The sequence below is a fragment of the Microtus oregoni genome, unplaced genomic scaffold (genome assembly GCF_018167655.1).
Source record: "Microtus oregoni isolate MIOR12 unplaced genomic scaffold, Mior012 000017F_ref0000208, whole genome shotgun sequence".
Taxonomy (NCBI): Eukaryota; Metazoa; Chordata; class Mammalia; order Rodentia; family Cricetidae; genus Microtus; species Microtus oregoni.
In genome coordinates, this window is record NW_024543076.1 from 30,066,061 (window position 1) to 30,079,287 (window position 13,227).

At 43.0% G+C, this 13,227-nt stretch overlaps 1 protein-coding gene across 1 annotated transcript in view; it reads left to right on the forward strand.

The window, feature by feature from the left end:
• Nucleotides 1-13,227, forward strand: part of Sulf1 (sulfatase 1) — a 159,755-nt gene that overhangs the window by 35,756 nt on the left and 110,772 nt on the right. Inside the window, exon 2 of the mRNA XM_041667814.1 lies at nt 4,654-4,748. The gene's annotated coding sequence lies outside the window, so the exon portion shown is untranslated. The remainder of the gene's footprint in view (nt 1-4,653; nt 4,749-13,227) is intronic.

The following is a 13,227-nucleotide window of genomic DNA, read 5'->3' on the forward strand; positions in this document are numbered from 1 at the left end:
TTCTGAACATCTGAGACATGGGGCAAGAAAAGAGCACTAGTTCTCTAGCAGGGACTGGTAAGCACCAAACACAGAAACTTGGTGGCCCAAAAAGTTGATCCAAACTTTGCAGGTGCAGCTAGGAAACCTAGTTCTACTTCACTGCAGATTACCAATAGGCAAGAGTCCAGCACTGGTCAGTGGGGGGCAACTTCATCAGACTCTGGACCGAGATGGCAGAGGTCTTCCAGTGTCACCTCATCGCTTCATTCTAAGGACAGAAAAACAGACCCTGAACACACACACACACACACACACGCTCTCACACACCTCACACAACACTCCTCCTGAATTTTGTGCTAAACTCATTGCTTGGCAAAGAGAAAGGGACAGATGACTTGGAGTAAGACTATCTACTTCCTGGTCTGGTTTCACTGTGGACGAAGAATTAATTCTTAGCTTTACCTGTTTTTCAAAGATGGGTTTGTTTGTATCTTCTGTATATGAGGGTTTTGCCTGCATGTGTGGCCAAGACATAACACCGGATCCCCTGGAACTCTAGTTATGGGCAGTTTTGAGCTACCATGTGGGTGCTGAGAATTGAATCCAGATCTTCTGCAAAAGCAGCCAGTGCTCTTAACTGCTGAGCCATCTCTCCAGCCACTAATTTTACAGTCTTTAATACCACTAAAATTAGGTAACTTTTAAACTAAATCTGAATAAACCCTAAATCAAGCCAAAGATCAATATGGAATTCGTACCCCGACTGCCTGGCTGCATTTCATGGTGGTGATCAGCAGCTGCCTGGCAGTTACCAGCGTTACATTGCGGCAAGAGGGTCAGATGAAGATGAAGCCTGAGCCATTGCCCTCCACGAATGATCTTCAAACCTGACTGGAGAGACAGGACCATCAGAGGCCCCAACGACAATAACAGATGGCACAGGGAGTGCTGTTTTGCATCTCAGGTTAAACTGCTGAGAGCAATGAGTGAAAAGAGGGGTTGTCAAAAATGGGACCTGTGCTGCTGCGAGAAGGTACTTACGGTGCTAACGTGGGGAACAGAGAAGAATAGACATTTCTAGGCCAGAAAGAGCAGGCATGAAAACTGGAAGAAGATGCCCCAGTGATTTGAATAAATGGCCCAAATAGGCTCATCTGTTTGAATGCTTAGTTCATAGAACTGTTTGGAGGTGTGGCTTTAGTAGAGGAGGTGTGTCACTGGTGACCATGCTGATGTTTAAATAGTCTCATTTCCCAGCATCTCCTCCATGTGGATAGGATGTGGGTTCTTAGCTGTTGCTGCTGCTCTGCCTTTACTCGGCAACATGGACTGGAACTGTAACCTAATAAAGGTGTTCCTTAGTGAATTGTCTTGGTCATGGTGTCCTGTCACAGCAATTGAACAGCCTGAGGAAGTGGGACTAAGGGGATCTTTAGTCATATATTACCCTGACCAAATAACTGGATTTAGAACCTTGGCCTACCTTTATGCTATCAAATAAAATGATCAAAGATGGGGTGCAGATGGTTCATGTCTATAGTCTCAGCGTCAAGGCAACTAAGGAAGGAGGGTTGATAGGAGTTCAGGCCTAACCTGGTTTGAATAGTGAGTTCTGGCCATGCTTAAGGACAGAATGAGACCCTGTCTCAAAACCTGTCAACAAAACCATGATAAACTCTGCATGGTGATTCATGCCTGTACCTCAACACTCTGGAAGCAGAGGCAGGAGAACTAGATCAAATTCAGGTCTGAACTACGGTAGTGTAGTTCCAGGACAACCAGGACTGCACAGTGCGACTCTGTCTTTAGAAAACAAAAGAATGAATGAGAATGGAAAAATATACAAAACTCAAAAACAACAAAACAATAAGAAAATGCTACCAGCATATATACTAGCAAGACTAGGTAGATGTTTCTACTCATGGAGCACTACAGTTATTCCTTGGGTGTCTATCCCTGGTGTTTGGTTGTGGGACATATACACACACTATGAATATAAGTCTGAATCCACAAGTCCCTTATATAAAAGAGTACGCATAGTGTTCATATGTAATGCATACATACGTTTCTGTACATCTTAAATTACTAGGCTGATTGTAACACAAATCCAATGCACATGCTATGCTGATAGCTGTTATATCTATCTAATATAATCGGTCTAATAATACCTAATACCTAGGGAATAAATGACCATGAAGATAGTCCATATATATTATGTACAAAGGATATTTATTTTTGAAATATTTTTGATCCTTAGTTGGTTCAATATGAGGGTACAGAATCTACAGGTAAGATGAACCAAATCACTGCATATATATCATTGAAATTTAAAGTAACTATAATTAAATGTTAACAACCATAATTGAACAATAATAAATAATATTAATTCTACTTGCCAGATGGTGCTGATTTAATGACTCTACGAAATAAATTTATTTTTATCAGGAATTAATTAGGTTTCTAGATTAATTTTAATATTTATTTTAATTTATATTTATGAGTGTTTTGCCTGCATCTATATATTTATACTGTATGCATGCTGGAGGCCACAAAGGTCAGAAGAGGGAATCAGAGCCCTTGGAATCGGAGTTACAGAGGGTTATGAGCTACAATGTGATTGCTTGAAACTGATCGCTTCCCTGACAGGACAGACAGTTTTCTTAACCTTTAAGCCATCTCTCCAGAACCAAAAAATAGTTTAATGAATTTCTGTTGTGTATTTAGTGCTGTGCCTAGTTACAGTAACAGTTATGAATTTGGCATACCTGCAAAAATATCTGTGAAATACATTTTCTGGTATAGATGATGTCACTGAGAACTGTGCAGGTCTTCCTACAGTGTAGGGGCGCAAGTTTGACTCTGGGTGTGCGTGTAGCAGGCATGGACTCAGGCTATCTCATTCTCTTTTCAACTCCCTGTAACAAATTGCTAAGCTGTCATTTTCGGCATACGTAATCAAAGTCTGTGCTGATACAGCTTAGAAAAACCTTTGCATATGTTTTTGCTCAACCGTGGACAAAGGAGTATGTAGAACAAGTGTGGAAAAATAAGATCTCTTGGCAACCTAGAATTAATTGTTCAAACTAGCCCAAGAAATAATGTCTTGTGGGAGAAATGCCTCGTCGTTTTTCAAGAGAATACAACCCTCTTATTAGATGCAGAAAGTACCCATACTTCAAAGGCCTGTTTTTCAAAAGAGTATACTGAGGTAGAGACTAAGTAACACACTCAAGTTCACATAACCAGCAATGGTGTCACCTGAAAGTACACTATCTTCCCTTAGCAGCATGTCCATAGCAATGTCCAGAAACATGTAGTGTTACCTTGATGCTAGACTATGCCAACCTGAGCCACAGACAGAGAGAGCATCCTGCATCACAGTCAAATGCAGGATGCTTTTGTTAGTGAAGCTGGAGATTGAGCCTAGGGCCTTACTCCTGCTGCCCACACACTCTCTCCTACTGAGCCATGCTGCACCCAGCTTCTTGTCTGTACGTTTCTCCTTCAGAAACTCTCAAGGAATAGATATGTATACATGTATATATAATCATCTATGTGAAAGTTCTAGAACTTACCAAGTTTCAGGATGAGAAGCAGAAGGGGTCCTCTAAGGCCTCATACACGGGCGTACCAGATCAGAGTGGCATCAGGAGTTCAGCCACTCTCTGAAGGTGAAGAGAAACAGTGAGGATGGGGTAGCGAGAAGAAGGTGGCACAGAAACCTGCCAGTACCAGAGGCCCTACCGCAGAAACCTCAGCATATGTGAGATGCTTAGGGCCCCAAGGGTGGCTCCTAGAACTGCCCACATTTAACATGAACTCCAAAGCCAGTCCAGAACAAGAGATTACAGGTCTGTGGGGGCATCAAGCTGCAGCCATGGCCTCTGGGGTCCCTCTGTGTAGATAACATACAGTTGCTCTCACCCAAGGAGAGGTAAGAAAGCTTGAAGTTTTACATACGATCACTCTTAAACACTGCTGTTTCCATGAGAAAGAAATAAAAGGGAAAGGAAATAGTGAATTGTTAAATGGTGTGTGATTTTCCTCTTCTATCCTGCTATTTCCTCATCTAACTTATATACTGTACACACATTTACCCAGCCCCTCCCCCATGTACTTGTTAAAATATGGTATGCTAGGCTTCATGAAATAATGCATGGACACGAGTGCTGCTTCTTATGCTACGTGTCTGCATTTGCTTGGGACATATTTTCACCTGTTGTAAATGCAGAACGGAAACAAACTGAGCCTCTTGTGAAGGCTTCCTCTGCTACTAATCAAATAACAATTTTGGAAATATCCTAGGATTCTGCGTGTTTCCCTTAAGAATAGATCCCGCAACCTGAAATTAGACGTCCCTCAACTTTTAAATGTGAAACCCACTGGAAATCTTTATGAAAAGGAATTCTCCTTTATTGGATCTATGAAATTCAAACAAAGAATAATATGAAATGGTATTAATGGGAAGCCATTCCCTTAAAGGAAAGGCAAAATGGAAGCTTCTCGAAAAGGGCTGAATTACCCGGTGTGCTTCAAAGAATTAACGTGTGCTTGTCAGAAGATTATTCCTCGTGGTATTCTCCTTTTGAGGCTGTGAGAGCGTGACATCTGAGAGATGGGAGACATTGCTGACAGAAATGCCGTGGCTAACACCTTTGTTCTCCATCCCAGGTGCTGAGGGCCAGCTGCCATCAGCTGGAGAAGGTGAATCTGGCAAATGACATGAAGGTTCTTCAAGGCAGACGCATTGCAGGGAAGCTTCAAAGGTATGCATCTGAGTTTTCTCTCTTAACTAATTGAAGTGGGACCACCTGAGCAGTGTGTAGACGGGAAAGTTTGGTAGCTAACGGGAACCCGAGTCCATGGTCCTACCTCTTCCTATGCCTTTGTTCATCTTGGCGGGGAGAGCCAAAAAAGGCCTTGAATTTGGCAGTCAGGCCATAACATGAGTCCTAAGGAATGCCACAGAAAAATAGGACTCTAAAGAGTCACATGACTTAACATGATCTGTTTGTTCAAAAGTGAGTTCTGCCTCAAAAGAGTCAAGAAATGCACGGCGGGCCAGCCCCCTCAGTCACCCCGGTGTACTGCAGTGTCGGAAATGGAGAGATGTCATCCATCCTGTTCACAGTTTGTCTTCACATTTTCTGGCCTAGGAAGATAAATGTTAGCACCTAGAATGTCATGGGAATGGGAAGAACTGTGGAGACCTGCCACAGCGACTAGACATTGGTCCCCAAAACACATCCAGGAGTTGAATTCACTCCAAGGAGTTATCCCTCAAGTGTCCAATTCAACCCCAGTTTAAGCATATGCAGTAGCAACTGCTGAGTTCCCACAGTAGAAACTGTGGAGTTCTTTCGGTCTCTGATTTTTTTTCCTCTTCAATATCCATCAGCCTTTGCTTGGTTTTCCTTCAAAAACTCGCATTGGTTCAGGTTGTCTTGGAAACAGTCCCCTAGCCACCAGAAAGCTCATGAATCTCACACAGGGAAATAAAACAAAGCGAAATCTTCTCTTCTGCTCTGTCTGGATTTCAAGTTTGTCTTCGGAGGGTGTTTTATTCAGTTCCTGTGCATGACAAGTGAAGAGAGGCATGGTCAGAGTGTCTGGGCACCCAGGGTGACTCCCCTGTCTCAGTATTCCATCCTAGAGACTTTCCAGCAGGCTTTCTCTGTTTGGGAGCTGTTGGGGCGGGATATCGCTATGGCAGGTCACTCTACTAGTTATCTGTGCGTGGAATCCATAGGGAAGGGAGATTTTGAAAAGGAGCCTTCCTATGTCAAAGCTGTCAGCAGCTGGGCGAGGTGGCACATGCCTGCAATCCCATGATTTGGAAGATGAGGAAGGAGGATTGAGAGTGGGAAGTCAGCCTGGGCTACCCAGCAACACCCAGCCTCTAGCAAAACAAATCTTCCTGCAAACAGGGGAGGAAAACATTCCCAAGCTATACAGGTAGGAGAAAGTTCTGGAAATGAAACCACAACCTCTCTAGAGTTCTCTGTTTCTCCAGTCATTTTGCCAAGCATCTCTTTGTGACCCTCAAGGCCTGCGCATCAGGTTCTTAGGGACCAAGATTGGCCTTGAGAATGATGTCCCTGAGAATTAACAATGGAAGATAATGTTCAGAATTACAGAAACTAACGTTGGAAATCTCAGCATCGCCTGCTGCTTTCCAGCTACCTCATAGCATCTTCGGGTGGTCCATGCTAGGAAATGGCCTCTTTTCTGGAATTTGGTTCTTTTTTTTATCTGACCAGTCACCTTTCATGTCACACTTGCTTCTTTTTCATGAGAAATTTTCCCCTTAAGGCGTTCCACCCTTTTCAGTTTCCAGCATTAGTCTTTTTGTGAGGAAGTAGGCTGTTTTCTGTTTTACTGGACCACAGTCTTCTGTTCAGCTTTAACATGAAGGACTTGCATTTCTTAACAACCTGCAGGCTCCCTGTAGAGTTGCTTTCAATCAATCTCCTTTTTCCATATTTGAACAAGAAAATCCAAATTTCTGGTCTGAATGGCTGTCCCTCCCAACCACGTCTGCATTCATGAGCCTCTCGTTCAGGGAGTTTAGTAGAAAGAAACGCTTCCTTTTAGAATGGATCTGGACACTTGGCACCATTTTACTGACTACTGAGGCCTCAGAATGGTGCCCTTGGCATTTCCTTTGCTTCTCTATTCATGCTGTCGTGGATAGTGTTCTTTTGCTTAATATTCCTCAGCATCAAGAGCTACCTGTTGAGAATAGGGAGGTATCACAGCCTATAAGTGTTTGCTTTTGAGACCTGATACCTGAGTATGATTTCCCAAACCATGTAAATGTGAAAAAAAGAGGACACTTCCCAAAGTTGTCCCACACCTGAAGTATGTTCATGCCCCTAATAGCTATTAAGGTTAAATAAATGTATATGCATGTGCACGCTTGCACACACACATACACACACACATACACACACACACACACACACACACACACACTACCCTCTTGGACTAGGGATGTAGCTCAGTGCTAGACCACGTTTCTAGCATGAGCGAGGTTCCAGTTCATTCTCCAGCATCACTAACTAAACAAATCTGCTTCTCTGGTTCTAGAAGTTGGTATTTTCTCCAAGATACATAACACAAACAACAGAACTGAGAGACACCGTTGGCAAGCCTCTAGGTCCTGCGGACCGGGTGTGTTAGTCTGGCTTGTCATCCAACAGCACTCTTGACAGGAACAACCTAAGGGAAGGCAGGTTGTCTTGACTCACAGTTTCAGGTTAGCATGGTCGGGATCGGTGGCTGCAACAGCTTCATCTTCTGTGGGGCGAGATCTCACAGAATAACTTGTTCACATCTTGGCAGTTCAGGAAGAGAGTTTGTGTGGAAACCGAATTAGATGTCACCTTCAAGGCCTGAGTTAACTGCTATACCGTCTTGCTGACAGTGTCAGAATCTGAGGACCGAGTGTTTAAACACTGGGCCTGTGAAGGCCATTTCACATTTAAAGCATTACAGTTGGATTGCCAGAAGACTGACTTTTTTTAAATTCATCTATTTTTATTTTATGTATATGAGTATTTTGCCTGCATGCCTGGTACCCACAGAGACCAGAAGAGGGGTTGTGCTCCCTGAAACTGGAGTTACAGGCAATTTTGAGCCACTATGTGTGAGCTGAGAATCAAATCCAGGTCATCTGCAAGAGCAGCACATCCCCTTAAGTGCTGAGCCATCTTGGAAAAATTAGAAATTTTTTTCAAATTGCTATTGTGTGTGTGAGCGTGTGTGTAAGAGAAAAAAGAGAATAATAGGGTGTTTATGGGTGCCCTGTGGGTGTGTCAGATAGGTTGTCATGTGAAAGTCACCGAAAGAACCCTGAAAACTCTGTCTCAGGACACTTGGGAACTTCTCAGTGTTCACATAGAAAGTGTTTACATGTGGGAACAGATTATTAACATCCACTGAGCACAGTTTCCAGCTAGAAATATGCCTGCCCAGATAGAAATGGCTGACACTGTCCCTTCTGGGCTCTGACATGGCACTGATGGACAAGGTTTGGTTCACCTAGGTGTGTTAACTTACAAAAAGGGCTTGGCTGTTTATAAGGAAATTAAGACTTTGTGTCTCCCATAACGCAGGCTGGCATGGAACTCACTGTGTAGCCAAGGATGACCTTGCATTTCTGACCCTCCTGTCTGCGTACACCTCCAAAGTGTTGGGATTTTAGGAGGGTTCCTCTAAGCCCTATTAGAAAGTCCGAGGATTGAACCCAGGGCTTTGTGCACATAAACGCTACATCCCCAGTCTTGACGACACCTAACTGGAGTGGAAATCAAAAATATATTTTCTATATTTACTCTGTGTGTGTGTGTGTGTGTGTGTGTGTGTGTGTGTGTGTGTGCATTTAGGACTCAGTTCTTTCCTATTACCACATGGGTCCTGGACATCAAACTCAGGTTGTCAGTCTTGGCAATAAGTGCCTTAATCCAGATGAAACACTTTGCTACCAAGGTAGGACATGTTTTCAAATTGTTTATTTGTGTGTGTATGTGGGTGGGTGGGTGGGTGTGTGTAAGAGAGAGAGACAGAGACAGAGAGACATAGACACAGACACAGAGAGACAGAAAGAGACAAAGGGTACCACATGGGTACCTGGAGGCCAGAGGGTATAGACTCCCTTGGAACTGCAGTTAGACAGTTTTGACCCATCATATGGATGCTGAGAATCAAACCTAGGTCTGCTGGAAGAGCAGTAACTGCTTAACCACTGAGCCATTTCTCCATCCCTTCCCCAACCCTATCCTTACAAGTATGCCTAACACAGACAGCTCTGTGCTTGTGATACTTTATTCTGTACAATATTTAAAGTCACATATATTAATTTAAATTTAAGTGACTTTACAATTTCTCATCAACTATACTATTAATATCTTTTCAAAGAGCCTGAAATTGATGCAGACTGTAAACACTGTTAAAATCATTCCTCTTGGTATCCAGTAAGCACTTAATGCTTCAACAAATTCATGCCAATGTATACACGCTCTTGTTTTATGAAGACTCTTTCTCATTAAAGGAGGCAGCAGAATGCTAATATTAAAAGTGTGCATTAATTGTAAGACAGCATAATAGCTGCCATGAAATTTTAAAAAGCATTAAAAGAAAACAAAAAAAATTACCCACAACTCAAATACATCAGTCTTCTCTGTGTGAATATACATTTGGGATAATAACAGAAAATTGCTGCTGTGTGGCTGCTTAGTTTTAACTCTTTGTTTTTAGATGTTACCCTGCTGGGGACTAATTCCTGCCCGAGCACTTTAGCTTCCTCCAAAAGCAGCAACTCTACACCGTAGTGTTCAGCATCGCATAAAACTGCACACAGGCAAGATGGAGAACTTTATTCTGATGGTCCTTCTTTTGGTAGCAAACAGTTTACAGTTTGTGCATTGCCTTCTTAGTTCTACTTGACTTGGGCATAATTCTCTTACCTGAGCCGGGACACATATGTTGCTTTTGCTTTTTCCCCAGAAGACACAACATTCCAGAAGCACAGCGGATAGGAAGTCTATGTGGCTGTATTCCAATGCTCCATTGTCCTTTCACCCTTTGGAGGCTAAAAGACTTTGACATGTGACTTCAATAAAAATCTATGAGAAAATCTAAGAAAGGAAAAGTCACCCATATTTGTGTACATATTATGTAGACTTTAAGCAGGTCCCTTTAGGCAGTACATCCAGTGAGCTTGCAGGGTTGACTGGGTTTTGTTTGTGGGGCTGAGGATGCAACCCTCTGAAGGTGGATCTCTCTACACTGGACTCCACTTGAAGCCTGGTGAGTTTGCATCCAAAGAAGATAGTAGATACCAATGGGAAGAGAAATCTGGTTCCATTGGGTTGTGCCATCGCTAGCTGACACAACTTCTATTCTCATTTAATCAAAACCTGTCCCGTCATTCAACAAGGCTCAGCAGCTCTGGCTACCAATAGAACAGCACTTTGTTTTACAGAAGGAGGAGGCCAGCTACAGGGACTCTGCCCGGCCAAGGAAAGCCCGTCTGCCCTTGCTGTAATGATACATTCTGACAGGAAGTTAACAGGAAGAGCATATTTCCCTGTTGAGAGAATGCAGTCCAATTATGTTGAGGATTGGGGCTGTGAGACATTCACAAGTGACCATCAGGAGAAAAAGAATGAGATGATGTCATTCTTTGCCAGGACAATCACTGAAATGAAATCAGGTCATGCAACAATAGTCTGCTTCTGTGCTTGGAGCCAGAAGTCGTTAGAACAGATTCCTGTGCTGTGGCGTTTCTCAGAAAGCATCTCAGGACCGCTACTCCTGTGATCATGTTTCCTCCTAAACCCTGAAGTCACACGAGACAAGCAGACTCTTTCCATCTAATGTGAAAATGACCTACACTGGGGTCTGTCACTTGTTTAAGATGACAATGTCACCACTCACTACAAAAAAAAAAAAAAAAGTGACCTGATTCTTGCAGCATGTTTTCTATAGAGAAACAAGCCAGGCACACAGCTTAGTACCAGACCCAGTGTTTTTAATCAGGGTTCCTTATTGTGGGAGAATTCTGACTGGCACACTCCAGTTCAGAAGGAATGTATTCCTCCGTACACAGTTTCAGGAAGTCACTTTCTGAAAAGAGGCACTGCCTCGTGACGAGCTAGAACATTATTTCAGGGCGTACCAACTCTGCTTACAAAAGAACCGTTTGGTCCGTGTGGCTCATCCCATGTTCCTAGTTTCAGTGACAAATATACTCGATTTCATATTTCTTCTCTCAGGAATGTCCAATTTGACCTCATTTATCTGCTCAAATTTCACAAGAGTACTTGATAATTGCAAGGGAAGGGTGGACTTTCGGAGAAGCCGTGCCCAGAATAATTAGGCAGAAAGGTCAAACTGCTGTCGCTTCACTGAGAGAGCTTCAGAGAAATTAGCCATCGGCCAAGACTTTTCTATGTGGTTTTACAGTAAAAAGGAAAGACTTTGTGCAGGTGCCTTACTAAAACATGTAGCTTGAAGACTTTGCAAGGTCTTCAAGGGCGTGAATGTGTCCTGGTTCTTGTGTGTGCCGTAGCGTATGTGAAAATCTTAAAGAAAAATAATAATGTGGGAATTCATCTTCACTTTGTGCTTTTGTTTTTGAGTTCCTCGGGATTCTCACCTTGTTATCGAAGGTTTGGAGACATTGTGATCTCTGTGAGGCAAATGTGTTTGAAAGCCCTTTTGGCTACTACTACTGAAGTGCAAAGAGGGGCGTTTAGATAGAATTGTATCTTGGGGCTGATGCTAAAGCAAACAATACCACCCATATTTGGAAATGAAAGGCAGGTTAACTTGAAAAGATTAGTTTTGTTTTTATTAATGTGTGTGTGTGTGTGTGTGTGTGTGTGTGTGTGTGTGTGTATACATGTGTGTTCAGGTGCTCAGGGAGATCAGAAAGGGGAACTGGGTTCCCTGGAGCTAGAATTACAGTGGTGTGAGCCTTCTGATCCTGCTGCTGGGACCTGAACCCAGGTCCCCTGCATGAGCAGTAAATACTCTTCATCGCTGAACCATCTCTCCAGCCCCGGGGCAGTTGTTTCCAATTTAAAAAGTGGATAAATATTTCTGAAAAACTGTCAGCACTATCATAAGCTCCCAAATTTCCACTTCCGGTTTCCTTCCTATTTGTTCTTGCATGATGTCTCAGTCCCTTGTTTAGCATCAGCGGATACCAGCATCTAAAATGCACTTAGCTCTTTACGCAAATCTATTTACAAACCAAGTAATTTAGTCCTGGCATCTTTTAATGAGATTCACAATAAAATTAATTTTAAGAGCTATTAGCTTTTACATTTTTTAGCAATAAGGGAGTTAGTGGCTTGATGGATTTTTGTATTCTGAGAAGGAGAGAGAGAGAGAGAGAGAGAGAGAGAGAGAGAGAGAGAGAGAGAGTCTAAATGCCCCAGGTATTTAATTAATCCGTCCTCATCCTATAATTCATAGGCACCTAGTCCAGCCAGAAGAGCCTGTGTGATGGTGCTTAGCACTGCATGAGATCTGGCCAGCTGCCATTCTGAGTGGTCAGTACTATGCTATACAGACCACAGGGACTTTGTCTCCTGGAGATAAGAGTATAGAACTGAGAACCAAGAACGCGTGCTGGATCTGGTGTTAGGCACTCCGCCTCCAACTTTCTAGGGAATTAGAATGTACTTTTCTCATTTCCCCTGGCTGGGATGTTGTAAATAAAGAATGCAAAAGCACTTTACGGGGAAGCAGCCGTAGGAAGCCACTCAAACCTAACCTCCCGCTCTTGTTGTAAAAGACTAAGGCATTGTATGATCATCATTAGCTCTTATCAGAATGTGTTGTTCCCAGCACCTTATTGCTCCTCATTAGTCTTTTAGGTCTATGTCTGTCTGCCGGTAAACTAATCCCAGTGTGTGTTTTTTATGGCTGGCTCATATTCAAAACTCTTTGGCAAAGAAGAGAAGCCATGTAATACCCAAGATTCCAACTCCATGTTCAGTGCTAGAGAATAGAGAACTCTAAGTCAATCAAATAGAGTGAAGACTATGAGCTTCAGCATTGGAAGAGAAGAGAATTGGTAAGGACGCACATGTGGTCATAGTTGTTGAAGTCCAGCTAAGGATTGGCTCTGAACAGAACGTTGGGAAGAAGACTATGGTAAGACCAACTCCCAGGGGAGAAGTTCTGCTTGTTGATTGGCTCCTGCCACCCACTAAAAATGGTTGGAAGACCATCTTTATCAGGATCCTCTGACAGATCCTACCCCCTCCAACACACAAACACAACTCAAAAAAAAAAAATGACATCCTCTACCCTGCTCTCAAGTGTCTATCATGGACTTTCCTCCCAGGGAGATGTTCAGTTTTCATGTTAGCCTTTCCTACCCTCAAGCACTGATTCACAGAACTCCTTTCAAATTGATCACATCCAGGATCTCCACTTAGTAGTGCTGACACGTCCCTTCTGGGTGAAAAGAGAGGAATGCAGTTTATAGTTCTCATTTGGAAGTCTACCCAGTTTAATGAATTTTCTCCCCAGGTGTGAAAGGATTAAGGCAGAGATCACGTGGCATGACTTGCATATACATGTATGAGCATCCGTTCTAGCAGCAGTTAGCCCCTCAAAATGACAGGCAAGAATTCTGACGATCAAAACATTGGGCTTTTGTTAAGCAGCAACGCATAGGCAGTAGAGCCTTGCAATTGACCTGGTTATAATTAGACTAGGATATTG